Here is an 18,833-nt window from a genome sequence, read left to right on the forward strand (position 1 = left end):
GAGTCAAAGAAAATCCACCTTCGCCGTCCCGCTTCATCTTGAGATTCCGAGATCATTGATACAATCTCCTCAAGATCACTTGATGCATCGTTGATATGACTCCTCCTTAGTCCCCGAAAACTCTTAGTTGCCAACTCTGTCATCTTGAGAAATTGCACATACTCTACCAACCTGTGTGTGGAGGGGTATATATATATATATATATATATATATATATATATATATCGTGAGCCTTTCTTTGCACTTATAGCTAATGCCTTATAAGTAAATTTGGTCGATCGAAACTGTGTGGAAGCCCGCTGTATATACGTGTGTGTGTGTGTGCGTTTATCCCAACCGTACTGCTTGACAACTGGTGATGGTTTGTTTATGTCCCCGTGACTTAGCGGTTCAGCAAAGGAGATCGATAGAATAAATGCCAGACTTCGAAATTAATACTGGGATCAACCTGTTCGACTAAATTCTTCAAGGCGGTGCTCCAGCATGGACGCGTTTCAACGGCTGAAACAAGGAAAAGATAAAAGGCACAATTATACACACACACTAGCATACATGTATACATGAATGTGTGTGTGTGTGTGTGCGTGCGGGGGATGCTCGCATGTACACTTATCGTTTTAATGTAATAATGTACATCTCCACATATCTTTATAACTGCTTTTCGTAACATAGATGTGGTAAGATAAAAGACATCATCATCATCACAATCATCATCATTGTTATCACCACCCCAAAAAAAAAAACGATTACAACAACAACAACAACAACAACAACAACAACGACATCAAATTCGCCCATACCTTGTTTCGCACTCATCCACCTTCAAACGAATTCAGAATAACTTGCAATGCAAGTTTTATTACAGCATTTCAAATATTCTACCCCCACCCTGCTGCTACTGCTGCTGCTACTGCTGCCATATATTCGAATAATCATCTCTCAATGTGTATCCGCTTTCAATCTGTTACCATCTCAGTAATGAATTTACAAGTTTAAATTAAAAAACCTCATTACAAAAGGAATGCTGTTCTCCTGAAATATAAATTTTTACTTTATATCTATCTTGGCAGAGAATATTCCTATCTAATGAAGAACGAACAATTAAAAGTTAAAAAGAGAGCGAAAGAGAGAGAGGAAGAGAGAGAGAGGAAGAGAGAGAGAGAGAGAGAGAGAGAGAGAGAGAAAGAGAGAGAGAGAGTGAGATAAAGAGAGAGAGAGAGAGAGAGAAAGAGAGAGAGAGAGAGAGAGAAAGAGAGAGAGAGAGAGAGAGAGAGAGAGAGAGAGAGAGAGAGAGAGAGAGTGTGTGTGTGTGTGTGTGTGTGAGGGAATTCTCAATGTATGAACGTGATACAATATTTAGATTTAGAAGTACTTCCGTTTCGCGTTTTGGGTCTTTTGTGTTTTTTTACTGTTTCGTTTGTTACAAATTCTACAAATAAAGATTGCTGCTTGTGGAATCTTTCTTCTATAATCTTTTACCTTTTACTCGTTTCTAGCATTAAACTGCGGCCATGCTGGGGCACCGCCTTGGAGATTCATTAGTCGATATTCATTGATAAGCAGAAAAACTGATATCTTGACCATCAGAAGGGGCAAGGGCTCAACGGAACAATATCATCGTCTCTCGTGAATCATCATTCACCCTTTTCCCTATTTCAGTGTGAGGGTCTATGTCCGGAGACATCTCAAAGAAGCCTTCAATTCGGATTGCTTGGTCCGTACTGTGAATCCTAGAGGTGCTTTTGTGATGATTTGGGTAACCATATCACGGAATTCTCTAGGCCAGTGATTATTTGGGTATTTTACCCGACCATGTGGTCATTTCTGTGATAAAAACATTGTTCCTTGATGGTAGCACATTTGGGGGCAACAAGTGAGGAGACGTTTCCTTCTATCATCGTCGCTGAAAGAGCTAAAGCAAGTTCTACACGAGGAATGGTGCAACATTTCTCTAACAACCTTACAGGATCTGTGCGAGTCACTCTCTCTGTCTGTCTGTTTCTCTCTCTCTCCCCATCCATCCATCCATCCATCCATCCATCCATCCATCCATACATACATACATACATACATACATACATATATATATATATATATATATATATATATATATATATATATATATATATATATATAAGGTATTGATATCTAGAAGACCCAAAGAGTGGCAGGTAACGGTGAGTAAGTGCTATGGACAGACCGTAGTTAAACTCTTGCTTTGATAGTAATACGAGTGAGGAGTTTAATGTGTGTCTTGTATTAGCGTGCACACACACACACACACACACACACACACACACACACACACACACACACACACACATATATATATATATGTTTATATATATATATGTTTATATATATATATATATATATGTTTATATTAGACAAAAAGAGATAACAAAGCCAAGACTGTGAGGAGTTTTCAGGAGATTTATAAGGAAAGTGATATAGATATAGTCCTACAGCTGTTTCTGGGATATTGTGGATATCCCTGCATCAGATTCATCAGAGACGATGTGAGATGGTTAAATAGAGGCAAATGTTTGATTTCGAAATATATATATATATATATATATATATATATATATATATATATATATATATATATATATATATATATATATATCACTTGTAGTTCTCTCGTTGGGTTGTGTTTGGTGGTTTTTATGTGCCGAGATCGAATATATCAGACCAAAAATAGAATAAGCAAACGGAACGGTTAACTATGTTTGCTTACTTTGGTGTTATTAGCCTAAACTAGTCTGTATTTTACAGAAACTTTTGTTCGTTTGCTTGTTGCTGCTGCTGCTGCTACTGCTGCTGCTTCTGTTATTGTCTATCTTATTATTGTTTTTTAGACTCAGGTGAAGCCGTTATTAAAACCGAAAGAAGTCAAGGGCAAGAGAAAGATCTTGCTTAGATCATATCCTGCCTTGCTCCCCCCGTTGCGAGTAACATGTTTTGAAATATGCAGTTAACAGGAGATCAACAGATTGAGAGGAAATAGAAAGTTGGCAACAAGCCATATCATTAATATATAAATAGAATTTTACTGTGCTTGTCTTTTTTTTTTATATACCTTTTCTTTTTTTTTCTTTCTTTTTTTTTTTGGAAGCTGAGTTAAGTTATTGTCATTAACAATTATAACGTTAAGTAAGCATTTGCTGAACTAACAATGGGTGAAAACATTTGCAGAAGCAATAAAGTTAGCTGAAAGCATCAGTAATGGTTATAATAGTACCAGCAAAAGTAATAATAACGGTTTCGAGTTTTGGCGCAAGGCCTGCAATTTTGGAGAGCGGATGAGTCGATTACATTGACCCCCAGTGTTCAACTGGTACTTTACTTTATCGACGGCGGAATTTGAACTTCGAAGGTAAAGACGGACAAAAATGCCGTTAAGCATTTTGCTCAGCGTTCTAACGATTTTGCCTCAGTAATAATAATAATAATAATAATAATAATAATAATAATGATGATGATGATGATGATGATGATGATGATAATAATGATAATAATGATAATAATAATAATAATAATAATAATAATAATAATAATAATAATAATAATAATGATAATAATAATAATAATAATGATAATAATAATGATAATAATAATAATAATAATAATAATAATAATAATAATAATAATAATAATAATAATAATAATAATAAGAGCACTCAGAGAGCGAAAACATCCGCCAAGACAACATCAACGTCCTCTGAACGATTAACCGGAGATGATTTTTAAAAATGAGAATATCTGAAATAAACTCGACTGCTCTCACAAATGAGAATACTAAAAATGAACCCGACCGCTCTCAAAAATTAAGCATAAAAAAAAAAACAGGAAAAATAATCCAGAATCGTTGTCCGGTACCGGATCGATCCCAAAATCTAATCAGTTCCTACCAGTTACGAGGCCAAACATCCCTGAAAGTTTCATCCGAATCCATCCAGCGGTTCTTGAGATATCTTGTCCACGGACAAAGAAAGAAACTCACAAACAAACAAACAACATCACAGAAACAAATAATTTGATCAAAGCAGCAAGTATTGTTGTAGCAGAAAACGTGGGTGTCGATGTCAAGAAAAAGAAACATAACGGGAGTGACAAAAGGAAAGATCCATGGTGGAAAAGAAGAGTCCAGGCAGGGTTAGACATGCCCTCAAAGGAAATCTCTGTGTTTGACAGAAAAGAGAAAGGGGAGCTTAAAAGAGAACAAAAATACAGGGCACTGAAAAGGAAGTATAATATTGAAAGAAAGGGCCTGAAAGTAGTAGTGGAGGAACTGAAACAGCGCCTCATTGCAAAGAAAGCAGAGATGGTAAGATACGACCAAAGAATGAAGGGTTACCACCAGAATAGGTTATTCAGAGCAGATCAGATAAAGAAATAAATGGAGAGTGTACAGATGAAAAGTTGATACTAGACAACATTGAAAGTCAAAGGTTTATGATTAAGATCTAAACTGTTAATATATGAATGCGAAAGAGATAGTTGAATAACTGTAGACCTACTTTTGGGCCACCCCTGTATGTAATAAATAATATCCGTGCATTTTATAATGTTTCGTTACTCGTTTTTATCCTCCGTTCCGCGGAAAAATTGTCTAGCATGAAACCACTAAGCGGACCAAAAGAGGTTGGGGGACTGCAACCGTATATTACACGTGATTCGCAGGACAGGCAAGGGGTTAACTTTACACCTTACAAACTGCAGCAATTTCGTTTGTGACTGTGACAGAAATCAATACTTTCTTTGCATTGTCCTTGGAAACATTCTCGCTGCCTTCATCATAGAAATTAGCCAACAAACCGTCACAAACTCCCACGAAATACTCGCTTCTTCTTCGTTTACTATGATCAGGTTTTTACTATGTACGACTAACCATTGTTGTTGTCGTTGTTGTTGTTGTTGTTGTCAGTGTTCTTGTTGATGTTGTTAAGCTGAGAGAAAGAGCCTTTAGTTTGTTCATATTTTTGTTTTTTCTATTTTATTCTGCTTATATAAATTTCTTTCCTTTACACTCCTTGCTATTAAAGCTTTCGTTTGTAAACTGAGGCAACGCACACACAAACACACACACACACACACACACACACACACACACACACACACACACACACACATGGTTTCTCATTGCTGTTACGGTAAACACGCCATCAATTTACAGTCTCGTACTTAGCGTATTTGTGGCTTTAAACACGGCAAACTTCAAACGAATTTCTAGCGTAGGGAATTGGTAGTGCCTTTTATTTTTGTTTTTATACCTTCTTCTTCTTCTTCTTCTTCTTCTTCTATAGGTCAACACGTTAAAGAAACAAATACATGCACCGCCCCCCCCCCCCTGCACTTACCTTTTCCTCTTTTATTTACATGTCTGCGCCGTAACAAAGCGATGCACGGTATTAACAGGCACGAAAGAAATGTAAACTCGACGAAGATTGAACAGAAAGAACATTAAAACAACCGAACTACTAGGCGACAACTGTTCATTTCCGTGAAATTGTAACTTATGATATTTCATTAAGTATGTTATCACGGTAATTTATTTCAGTCATCATAGTACTGATATATTGGTATTCGCAAAGGGAAAGAAAGAAAGAAAGAAAGGAAGGAAGATTCAAGGTATATGAGAACCTTGTTGTTAATAGTTATCTCCATTCTCTAGATGGAAAGAACGCTTGTTGGAATGGGACACTCAGTGATGTGCTTCAAAGGTCTGGGTATATCTTGAAGTGAGTGGGAGATTAAAGAGTTTGGTGAGCACGATCCAGTTGGGAAGAGGAATATTTTGAATAAGGCTTTGGTCAACCCGAGGCTATAGCAGAAGACACTTGACCAAGGTGCCACATAGAGGGACTGAACCTGGAACCATGTGGTTGAGAAGCAAGCTACTTACCACACAGCCATTCCTGCGCCTATATAATACATATATATATATATTACATATGTAATGCATATATAATGCAAAAACGCCCTGGTCATATTGGTAATATGAAGGCGGGCGTTGTCGTGCAGCAGAAGAACTCCATGCTGACGATTACGTCTTTTCTCTTGAATAGCCGTGTTGAGTCGTCCCATCTGTTCCGCGTTGACCGTTTGGCTCCGTTCAAGCAATTCGTAATGGATAATCCCTTCCCAGTCCCACCATATGCACAACATCGCTTTACGCGGATAAGCACACCAACATCGGTTATCAAGCGATGTTGGAGGGACAAACACAGACACACAAACATACACACACACGCACACACATACACTCACACACACACACACACACACACACACACACACACACACACACACACACATATATATATATATACACGACGGGCTTCTTTCAGTTTCCGTCTACCAAAGCTGATCACAAGGCTTTGGTCGGCCCAAGGCTATAGTAGAAGACATTTGCTCAAGGTTCCACGCAGTGGGACTGAACCCGGAACTATATGGTTGGGAAGCAAGCTTCTTAACAAACAGCCGCGCCTGCGCCTAATTATAACTGTGTTGCTATATATCCTGATGTGACAGTTCCGCAGTAATTAATGCTGGCTGATGTATGCAACGTGCAGCATTCGGAGTTTATCGGACAGACAAAAGACATTTCGGTTAATGATCCGCCATATCTGTAGAATGTCTCTAGAATCAGTGAACGGCTGAATGGCATGCAATCACATGACATATTAGAGCTCCGTCTTCAAAGTGCAGCAAAGATTATACATACATACATACATACATACATACATACACACACACACACGTACGTATGTACGTACGCACGTACATACACGCATACATATACACTTATACGAAGTGACATTTTGTGTGCCTATATACATACATACTTAAATATATGTGTAACTGAACACATGCATACATACATACACACACATACATAGATACCGGCATAATTCTTACATACATACATACACACATACATGCATGCATACGTACATACATACATACATACATACATACATACATGCATATATACATACATACATACATACATACATACATACATACCTGCATGCACGCATAGATAGAAGACCGTCATTTCATTGCAGATAAACATCATCTCAAGAAGTGAAGTTACCCCAAAGCAACAGAAACAAATGAAGTGACGTGGCTGCGTGATTAGGGTGCTTGATTTGCAGCCACGTGGTTTTGGGGTCAATCCTACTGCGCGGCACTTGCGTAGCTGGAGGTGGTGTGCGGCAGGGGCGGTCCGCGCCGGGCGTCGCTTTTAAACGAACACCACTTTTGGGTCTGCTGTAGGCGATAAGTGTTTTTTGTGTGGTCCGGGGGCGACACACACTCTAGCAGCCCTGGTCGTGAGCGGCACTTTGGGCAGGTGCCTTCTACAATAGCCCCGTGTCGACCAATGCCTTGTGAGCGGATTTGGTCGACGGAAACTGAAAGAAGCACGTTGAATTTGTGTGCATGTGTGTGTGTGTGTGTATGTTGTGTCTGCGTGTGTGTTGTGTTGTGTGTGTGTGTATGTATATGTATATTGTGTGTGCGTGCGTGTGTGTGTGTGTGTGTGTGTGTGTGTGTGTGTGTGTGTGTGTGTGTGTGTGTTCGCCTGTTTGTCTTACGCCTGCCTTTCTGCTCACCATCGCTTGACAACCATTATTTGGTTGTTTACATCCAAGTAACTTAGCGGTTCAGCAATTGAGACAGGTCTTCAAAAATACATAAGTTATGGGGTTGATTTGTTCGACTAAAACATTTCAAAGCGGAGTTACAGCATGGCTGCAATTCAATGACTGAAGGCGTGGCTGTGTGGTAAGAAGGTTGCTTATCAACCACATGGTTCCTGGTTCAGTCCCACCGCATGGCACCTTGGGCATGTGTCTTCTACTACAGCGTCGAGCCGACCAAAGCCTTGTGAGTAGATTTAGTAGACGGAAACTGAAAGAAGCCCGTCGTATATACATGTGTGTGTGTGCGTCTGTGTGTGTCTATGTGTGTGCGCGCGCGCGTGCGTATTTGTGTGTCTGTGTTTGTCTCCACCATCTCTTGACAACCGATGATGGTGTGTTTATGTCCCCGTAACTTAACGGTTCGACAAAAGAGATCGATAGAGTAAGTACTAGGCTTACAAAAGATAAGCCCTGTGGTCGAGTTGTTCGACTAAAGGCGGTGCTTCAGCATGGCCATAGTCAAAAGACTGAAACAAGTAAAAGAATAAAAGAATATATATATATAATTAAGATTCAGTTGAATTAGGTACTTAAATTGTGGCACCAAGCCAGTTCGGTATAGTCCGCACAGCTCCAAGGTACGTATGTATGTACGTACGTACGTATGATTTTTTTAGTTCAGTTTAATGTGAGCCGGTTGCTATCAAAGCGACACGATTTTTTGAATTAAGATAGTTCCGGGTGTTTGAAATATGTGGTCGAGTTGATGTGCTGGTTGAACTGTCGATCCATACACCAAAGTGTGCGCATCTATTCACATAAGAATCTCACATGGAGAATTTTTGGAATGTCTCACAGACCTTCACTGTGTCACTACTAGATTGGATTTAGGGAATCCGCGTCAATTCCTTTTGCTTCTTTTCCGTGAACTCGAGAATTTCTAAGATTTTGTGCAAATTTGTTCGTACATAACCTAATGCCTCTATGATGGGAATTCATAGTCAGGGTACACGAGCTGTAAGTTCCACATCAATTCGCCTTAAACGTTCTCTTTTTCCTGGGTCTGTTGATTGTCCATTCACATCTGCTGGACAGTTGACCTCTTCAACAGTGCATGTCCTTCGTTGCCTGACCCACAGAACAATATCAGGTCTGTTATGTTTGCACCGAATTGATGTTCTACTGGGATCTTTCACAAATATTCCTTGCTTTTAAGGTGTGAATACCTGCTGATTCTGACGTGCCTTTGATGTATGTGTTAGGGCTGTCTTTCCTGCGGATAGCATTGTAAATAGTCTTTGCAACTATATTATGCCTTAGGGGCAGATAGTATCTCGTAGACATTTTGGTGCAACTGCTGCTGATGTAGCTGATATTTTCCACTCTGGTATAACAAAGCCGCCATCTTTGTTTTTATCACAACGTGGAGGTTTGGTGGTATCTTTGTCCCTCTTGTTTATCAGGGATTTAGTAACTATTTCCTGTTCTTGGATAGCGAAGGTATATATCTTTTTAGGAAGGATGTAATGCGTCTATTGCAGAGATCCAGGAGGGGCTCCCTGTCACCCTGTAGCTTACAGGATGTGTACACATGCATTGCTTTCTGTTGGTATGTTGCTTGCTTCTACTTCGAGTTTCCGTTTAGGTAGGCCATTGCAGCCTCCTTTGCGTTGCATGAAACGGTTGTATTCTCAGAATACTTGCTCAGTAGTTCTTCTCCAGCTCTGAAGATGTTGTTGCTCTCACTTTTATGTATACATGGAATGTACTCATTTCTTTCCTCGTTGTTCAGCAAGTATCGTCTCTGAGTGATACAATGCGACATTCAAACGCTGTTCAGACAGCTCTTATGCTTCTACCGCCATCACTTCATTTCACATACATCCTATCAATATCACTGTTGATGTGGAATTTGCTAGTTGTGGCCAGTACCTTTCTGGGTTTAATGTCCAGGCTGTGTATCTCGTCCAGTATCCCAAATGTTGGTACTAGCACTGATGCTACAAAACCAATGTGAGATATGGTCTTGTTAAATGCAAACAGCTCTGAATTCCATAGCCCTGAGGCTATAGTAGGAAACACTTGCCCAAGGTTCCACACAGTGGGACTGAACCTGGAACCATGTGGTTGAGAAGCAAACTTTTTAGCCCGCGCCTACCTATGTATGTATGTGTGTGTGTGAGAGCTTGTATGTATGTATGTATATATGTGCGTATGTATGTGTGTATTATGTATGCGCGCGCGCGCGTCTAAGAAATTTAAAGAATATTTTCAAAACAAAATTCTACACGAAGCTAATTAACAGAAGAATCAGAAAACTAAAAATGAAAAAAAAAACAAAATGATAATACAAAAAAAAAAGGCAATAATATGAAACAGCAACAGGACAACAAAACAAAAAAAAACAACAAAAAAAGTACCCCGTATACGACGTATTTCTTTGTCCTCAACCGGTCCTCGACCAATTAAAGACGCATGTCGTACGTGTGCCATTAATTTCGTTATCAGGTTTGGCGACGGTTCCACGCGGGATGACTGAAAACTTAAACGATATGAAGACTTGATGTAGAATTAAATATAAAAACAACAACTGTTATATATATATATATATATATATATATATATATATATATATATATATATATATGCATGTATGTATATCCTATTTCGATGTAATAGCGAAATCGCACAGAGACAACATGCCCGACTTTAAGGTTGAGTTAGCAATGTTAATACCGATACGATAGGATATGTGTATGTATGTATGTATATATATATATATATATATATATATACATACATACACACATATATACACACACACACATACATATATATAATATATATACATACATACATGCATACATACATGCATACATACATACATACATACATACATATATATATGTGTGTGTAAGTATATATGTATGTTATATGTATAAATGTATATCTATGTATGCATGTACATATGCATGTATATATATATATATGTGTGTGTGTGTGTGTGTGTGTATGCATGTAAATATATATGTATGTATGCATGTATGTATATATGTGTGTACACACACACACACACACACTCATACGCACTCACAAAGACTGACATGGAGACACACATGAATCGTACACGTGCACATATGTACGCATTCATGGACATATCCAAGCCACACTATATAATATGCATTATCTGTCGCCATTTAGCTGAATCTCGATTTATCTGGATGATATATAATAAATATACGTATGCACACATGCAAACACATATTCATGCACACACACACACACGTACACACACATATTAACCGTTATCTCTTAACTATGAAGTCATTAGATAAGAAGAAAAAAAAAACACTGATTTTAATTTAATTTTTTTTAGGTGGACAATAAACAAAGAAGAAAATAAAATAAACAACTTTTTCTTTTACTAAATTCTGCTGCATTTTTTAATTCCTAATCTCATGGATTTCTTCTGCTATTGCTATCTGCCTGTGTGATAAGCTATTAACTGGCGAAAACGAACTTAGCGCTTCAGGCATGTTTGCACCACACCAAGAGTGAATGTACGACACATCATTCTTGTGTCACAAGGCGATGCTCAAATTCCTTCTTATCAATTAGACGTAATCACTAGCCTAAACTTAATAAACACAATTGAATTAGTGGGATCGAAGGCCAAGTGGTAGAAAAATGGAGAAAAAGTGAACGACAACGGCAAAGTGTATCTGATATCCTAATTTTTGTTAAGATCTTTACTCTAATAAAAGATTGGTTCAATTACCTACCCCTCTCCTCGTGCAAGTCTGGGACTACCAACTTTCAGGGAGGTATTCTGCCTTTTTTTGTCTTCTCTATAGAATGGCTGAGCTGGAAGGCTAAACGCTCTGCTCTGAGTTCAATCCCAACCGAGGACAACTTTGCCTTCATCTTGCAGTATCAATAAAATAAGGTACTAGAGAAGAATTGGGGCCATGTTTATCAACTAACCCACTTCTCTAAAATTTCTGTCTTTTTTTGTTTTTTTTGTCAGTGTTAGAAATGATTGGTTTCAACTTTTGACACAGGGCCAACAATTTTGGTGGCGGGAGCTGGTCGATTACATCGACCCCAGTGTTCAACTGGTCCCTTATTTTATCGACGTCGAAAGGCCGAAAGTCGAAGTCGACCTCGGCGACATTTGAACACTGAATGGAAAGTCGGAAGAAATACCGCCAAGCATTTTGTCCGGCGCGGTAACGGACGATTCTTCATTCTTTTCTACTCTAGGCACAAGGACCGAAATTTTGGGGGAGTGGGGGCCAGTCGATTAGATCGACCCAGTACGCAACTGGTACTTAATTTATCGACCCCGAAAGGATGAAAGGCAGAGTCTACCTCGGTGGAATTTGAACTCAGAACGTAGCGGCAGACGAAATACCGCCAAGCATTTTACCCGGCGTGCTAGCGTTTCTTTTTCTACTCTAGGTACAAGGCCCGAAATTTTGGGGGAGTGGCGGGGCCAGTCGATTAGATCGCTTCCAGTATGCAACTGGTACTTTATTTATCGATCCCGAAAGGATGAAAGCAAAGTCGACCTCGGCGGAATTTGAACTCAGAACGTACAGACAGACGAAATACCGCTAAGTATTTCGTCCGGCGTGCTAAAGTTTCTGCCAGCACGCCGCCTTTTTTTGAAAGGATAAAAAGCAAAGTCAACTTCGGCGGAATTTGAACTCAGAATATAACGACGGGCGAAATACTGCTAAGTATTTCGCCCGACGTGCTAACGATTCTGCCAGCTCGCCGCCTTTATGTCCGTGGAATAATGAATTTGGAAAAAAAACCCCCAAAAAACCCCAAGAACCAGTGAAGGAAGCATTTGCTGGTGAAGAGCGCGTTTCACCAAGGCAAAACAACAAGCAATTCAAACACGTGACTAATGGTTGTGGTGGAAGGACGAAATGTATTTGTCTCTTTGTTGAAAAACACTGCGGAAAGCCCAGAGAGTGTTTTGGAAGTTGTTGTTTAAACATACACATTACGTCACAGACTTTCTTAATATCGGTTTTGTGGGAAAATATTCTTGAGCCTGGCACTGCAAAGATGTTGTTGTTTAACCTCAGGTCAGTATCGAAAGTGGGTATTTATGATCAGTTGCATTCCAGACGTGACCAACCCCCTTTGTTTTTGGCATAGTATGTCTTTTTTTCTTGGTTTGTTTCTATTTTACTAAATTTTTCTTAAGCAAGACCGATTCTTTAAGAAGCTGCGCAGTCATTCATTCCGACTGCAGTACACACACACACATACACATTTATATATATATATATATATATATATATATATATATATATATATATATATGTATGTATGTATAAAATTAAGGAGAGGAGAAAACAAATTCAAAGGCCAATATATGTATTCATTCAATCCATATTAACGAAATTCTCCATGGTATACAAAGTACATAGATAGATGCATTCATCGATATGATATATAAAATTTTCTGATACAAGCAAGCAAGTGATTAAACAACACATTGCTTGCATAACAAATTAACCTACGTATCACTATAATATTGTTATATTCCTGAAGCTCTATCGGAGCGCTAATCAGTTGAGCTGTATAAAGTGGATACCTATATCACTTATTTCTTCATTATATGTGTGTGTGTGTATGTGTGTAGTACAGTATGTATATCAATATATCAATTTCGATATATATGAATGTTTTCCCTCAACTGGCCCTGCCCTCTTGAACGTAAAGCCAAAACACATAAGGGTAACGATTCGTGAAGGAATTGCGCCAACAAACTCCAACTAAATCCCCTTCGCTTGGATGTATCTCGGCAAACAATAATTCTTTATTAAAACTGACAATGATGGCCAAAAGTATGGCAGTAACATGATACATAATTAAGAGCCTTCATGGTGTTATTAGATAGCCATGGTTTGGTAGCTGGAACCCATCTGAGTATCTAAATATATTTATATAAGCTATTTACTTCAAGCTCTTCTGCTACAGTCATCTCAATCGTATTAATGGAACCAAATGTAAAATAAAAGCTTGGCGAGACATTTGTCAGCGAAGTTGTCTGATTTGAAACCGTGAGTTGAAACTAAAAACGATTACAGCGTGAAAGACACAAATTGATTTCAAATTGTGACACAAGGCTAACAATTTCTGGGGCGGGTGGAGGTAAGTCGATTACATTGACCTCAGTGTTCAACTGGTACTTTATTTATCGACCCCGAAAGGATGAAAGGCAAAATCTACTTTAGCGGAATTTGAACTCAAAACATGAAGACTTACTAAAGTGCCGCTAAGCATTTTTGCCCAGTGTGATAATCATTCTACGTGCTCACTACTGTATGAAAGCCACATAATAGCTATTTAAAACACACACAAAGGCTGTTAATTTCACTTAATCATTTATTATTTGGTGTTAAAATTTTCGTCATACCGTTCATGACCTGGTGTTTTTTGTATGGTTACTCTGTGTGTTCGTCGCTGTTGTATGAAAAAAGATTTTCAAATGTACTTCAAGTATTTGTATTATGATTGTTTCAAAATCCGTTTTGATCCTGTCGTTATCTTCCCCGTCTTTCTATGTGTTGGCAATTTTACAGAAGCTACAAAATTATTCCGTTCATTAATGATCTGCGGTCCAAGTTCTATACGAAAAAGTTCTACATGAAAGAGGAAAGTTAACCTTACTTAGAGTCTCACAGAAAAGTGTTGATTGTGGCACATTGTGAGGTATATGAAAACGATGGAACAGCATTGTCATATAAGACGGTTTGCAAAACTTTCTTTCCAGTTGGGCCAAACAAATTTCTATAGTATTAACAACAGTTGAAGTTACGCAACACAGCACTAGTGTTTGCCATAGAGTGGAAGTTGGCGATATTACAGGATAAAGCAGAAGTTGGATGTACATTAAATACAAGGTTACAATGAATAGATTTTGAAAAAACAAACCATCGAGATGAAGCCGGTTAAATGCAATGACGACATATCCATAGAACGGTTGACAGAATGAACGATCGAACTGGTTGGCGACGGCGTCGCTCCAACTTACGCTTTCGGTAACATCTTGTAACACTTTCTGTCGCGAACATACGTCTATAATGATTATTAGTAGAAGGCTTCCGAAACAAACAAAAGGTACCATTATAAAATAAACCTGCAGAATCTTTCGCAAATATTTTCGCCAAGTGGTGGACAATATTGAAGCGTAAGATAAAACTGAAGCAGTTTGAAAGAAAATTATTGCAACTAATAAGGTGTTCATTTTGATTATAGTTTTATAGTTTTTATGACTTGCGTTTTCTCATCAACAGAAATTTGAATTTTCTATAAAACGCGAATAATGATAAAAGTATTTTAGGCCAAATAGAATCATAGCAGTACTATAGTGATGATACGGAGGTTAATTTGTTATGTAAGCAATGTGTTGTTTTATCACTCCCTTGCTTGTTTCAGTCATTGGACTGTGGCCATGTGGGGGATGGAGGCGAAATTTTTTCCCCCGAGAGTTCCGGACCCCAGTAATGAACTCATTTACATACAACCAATCAGAGCTCACCTTGAACTTGTTGTCAAGTTAACAAACTCACTCTACCAAGTAAACTCAAGACGAAGAACGGTGTTGTAAGTCGACCGATCGCCAAGTTATGCCTGATTTTAGAAGGGATGGACAGTTTGGTGTGGATGGGAGATTATGCATCTATACCTATTATCGGATTTTGTTTAAGGCCGCCCCATATGGTAAAAATGTGGGCAGAGGGTTATGTGCTAGCAACCCTCTCCCCTTATTGTTTTACAAAGTAAACAACAACACAAATAACTACGCAGAGGCAGCCATGGTTGAAACAAGAACAAGAACAACAAGCATTCTTGAAAGAGAAAAGAAGCATGGTCATTCCTTAAACAAGTGACCTTATCTTATCGCTCATCACTTGTTATACGCTCATAAATTAGTTTGATAGTTGAGCTCTGATTGGCTGTATGCAAATGAGTTCATAACTGGGGTCCGGAACTCTCGTGGGAAAAAATTCGCATGCGGGGTTTCCGCCTTAAAAGTTTAGTCAAATCAATCCCATTACTTATTGTTTCCAAGTCTCTTACCATTTCTCTTACTATCTCCGTCCATTATAAACCCACAGCCTCACACCCTCCTCTCAACTTCTCCTTCTCCCATCCATACCAAACTCTTCGTCCCTTACTCTCTGTTCCTCCGTCTCCGTGACTTAGAGACACAATCCCAATACATATAGCAAGCCACTTCACCCAACGGCGACACCCCGACACACTGTTATCCGATCCGCCTCCACCTGTGTGCCCTATCCGCTGACCTTGCATCCGCTCTCTTTCCCGCACCCGCCCACCTTTAGCTCCTCACCTACAACCTCTCCACCCTCCTCTCCAATGCACCATTCCTTGGGCTTTCTGTCGAACTCAGTCTGACCCCGCTGACCACTTCACCACCCATATCTTCCTCAATCCATTCCTCCCCTCCTTCAAACGCGCCCACAACCCACGTGACCTTCCTGTTCGCAGCCTCCTCACTTCCGGCGTTCAACCTGGCGCCTTGCCTTGCTTTCGACGACATCAAAGAACTGGACTGGAAAGAACTGGCTGACTGTATGCCTGCAGAACAACACGAAGGAACTGAAGATCCTTGGCACGCCATCTCCGAGTCGCGGAGAGAACTCCTGGCTGGCTGATCCAGAAACATTGTATTTGCGGCTTTCTTCATTTAAGAAGGTAGATTGTAATCTTCGGTAAAATTTTCCAGTTATTTCTAGAAAATGGAAGGAGCACGTGAGGAATGGGCCGAGACTACTTCGCCTGCATTCAAGTCTGAAACCATTCCTAAAGAAAGAATGTTAACTATATGTGTGCGTGTTCTTTAACCCTGATTGAGCAAACTTACAATCAGAGATATTCTAGTAGTGGCCAACCCGTTTGTTGTCTTTCGTTTTTTCTTTTTAGACAAAATACATTAAAAAAAAACACATTTATTAATATGACCTTTTTCTTTTAAGAAGGCAAGATGCAATTTTCAGAGAAGTTTGCCAAATATGTTTAGAAGGTTGAGCGACCAACTAGAACAGGGACGGAGACTAATTCACTCACATTCAAATCAGAAACTATCTTCTAAGGAAATTCTCTGAAAAAAATCTGCATAAATAAAATAAGATAAACAGTTTTAAAGACATTGGTGCACAACAGTATTCCACATATAATTATCTCGAGTATTTGTTTGCTCTAGTTCCCTTCGTGTTGTGCTGCATGCATACAATCATCCAGTTCTTGCTTCCAGTCCAGTCTTTGATGTCGTCATTCCATAAATGTTTTTGACAGCTTCTTCGCTCTCTTCCTCTTCGCACTTCCTGTCAAGATGGTCTTGAGAAATCTTACCACCTGGGGTAGCTCTTGAGTTTCTTTTTCCTCCCTTTGGGAGGTGGGGGGGGGGCGCGCAACCCTATACAGGTATATACAGCAGGCTCAAAAGTAGCGACCCCATAAAAGCGACCGCCCCACGCGCATCTATCATTCTAGCTACGCTTCTGGCTGATACATATTTTATCCATCTACCCATCTGCGGCCGTTGTTTCTGGGAGGTTCGAGTGGGGTGGGTAGAGAACCCAGGCACCTCCTTCATAGTTTAATAAATTCCAAGCAGTATCTCTTTACCTGCATGTAATTATTGCTGTTGTTACCTGTAAAAGGCCAACGCAGTTTGTCCTTTACGTGCGATAATAAAATCCCCTGTTAAATGTTCGTGGGTGATGTTCACTTATTCTTATTTGCCCAAGAAAATATTTTCATTCATCAACTCAACTAGTCACCATCACCAGACGACGACGACCACCACAACCACCACCATCATCATCATCATCATCATCATCATCATCATCATCGTCATCAACAACTAAGCGACAAGCTTAAAAGAAGTCAATTCTAATCTCTTTGTTCTGATTCAAGGAACTGGGTTCGAAATTGAACGCTAAATAATTTTAGAAACATTGAAGAAAAAATAAATACGCTACCCTGTCATGGACAGGGAGTCTCTTGCGAATGAAATGTTTCCAAAACAATCGTCGATTCATATAAATAAACAACGGTGTATGAACAACATAGCTTTGCTTCTCAAAGTCAAATAATGCAACCACGCACGCACGCACACACACACACACACACAAACGCGCAAGCGCGCTCGCTCTCGTTTCCTCTTCCTTTTCCTCTTCTGCTGCTCAACATTACATAGAAATATTTTGTTCAACGCTTCCCCTCATCTCTCAACTGTAAAGTTTCATTGGCAACCGACTAACATGAAGAACCGGGTTAATCAGAATTCCTCCACCATTAGCTTACCATTGATATCATAAAAATAAAGAACATTGAGGTTTTCTTTTTAACCAAAACAAAAAAGAAAATTTACTGTTTAGCCCCAAGACAACCCCGAGTAAACAGATCCTATGATCAACATATGAACGAACCATAACCACCTTGTCTTTTTATACATCTGGGACCACATTATGTCTCTGTCGTAGAGTGTAAGTGTTGCTTCGACGAATGAAAATATGTTTCTTGGGTTGAACAACACCAGCGGATATTTTACAGAGGGTTTTATTATCGCACATAAAGGACAAACTGCGTTGGCCTTTTACTGATAACAACAGCAATAATTACCTACTGGGAGAGATATACTGCTAGGAGTACAACACGCTACAGATACAGCAACAGGCAGCTTGCCCAACATAACTGGAGAAAAAAGAAATGTGCTATAAGCGTAGTAACTGTGGTTCTTGGTAATTTTTTAGGTGTTTATGTGACAAGAAAGGAGGCACGTGTCACGTGGCTGTCTCAACAATCTGCAATTATCGCCAAAAGCGGCCTTCAATAGAGCACAAGAAGATTCTAGAAGACTGAATTACGCAATAGCTTGACACTGATTGGTTGCTTAATAGACCGATCACGTGAAACTATTGTAGTCTATTCATAATATCTGACCGGTTACTTAGCGCTTCGGTTTCGAATCCCCGTTACATCATTGAAAAATGGGTCCTTTCATTTTGTAAGATAGCGGAGTGTGAATTAGGGATGCGTGGGGCCTAGTGGTTCGGGTGTTGCACTCAATATCGCAAGATCGTGGTTTCTATTCCCAGAGTGGGTGGTATATTGCGTTCTTGAGTA

The sequence above is a fragment of the Octopus bimaculoides genome, chromosome 8 (genome assembly GCF_046866305.1).
Source record: "Octopus bimaculoides isolate indiv1 chromosome 8, ASM4686630v1, whole genome shotgun sequence".
Taxonomy (NCBI): Eukaryota; Metazoa; Mollusca; class Cephalopoda; order Octopoda; family Octopodidae; genus Octopus; species Octopus bimaculoides.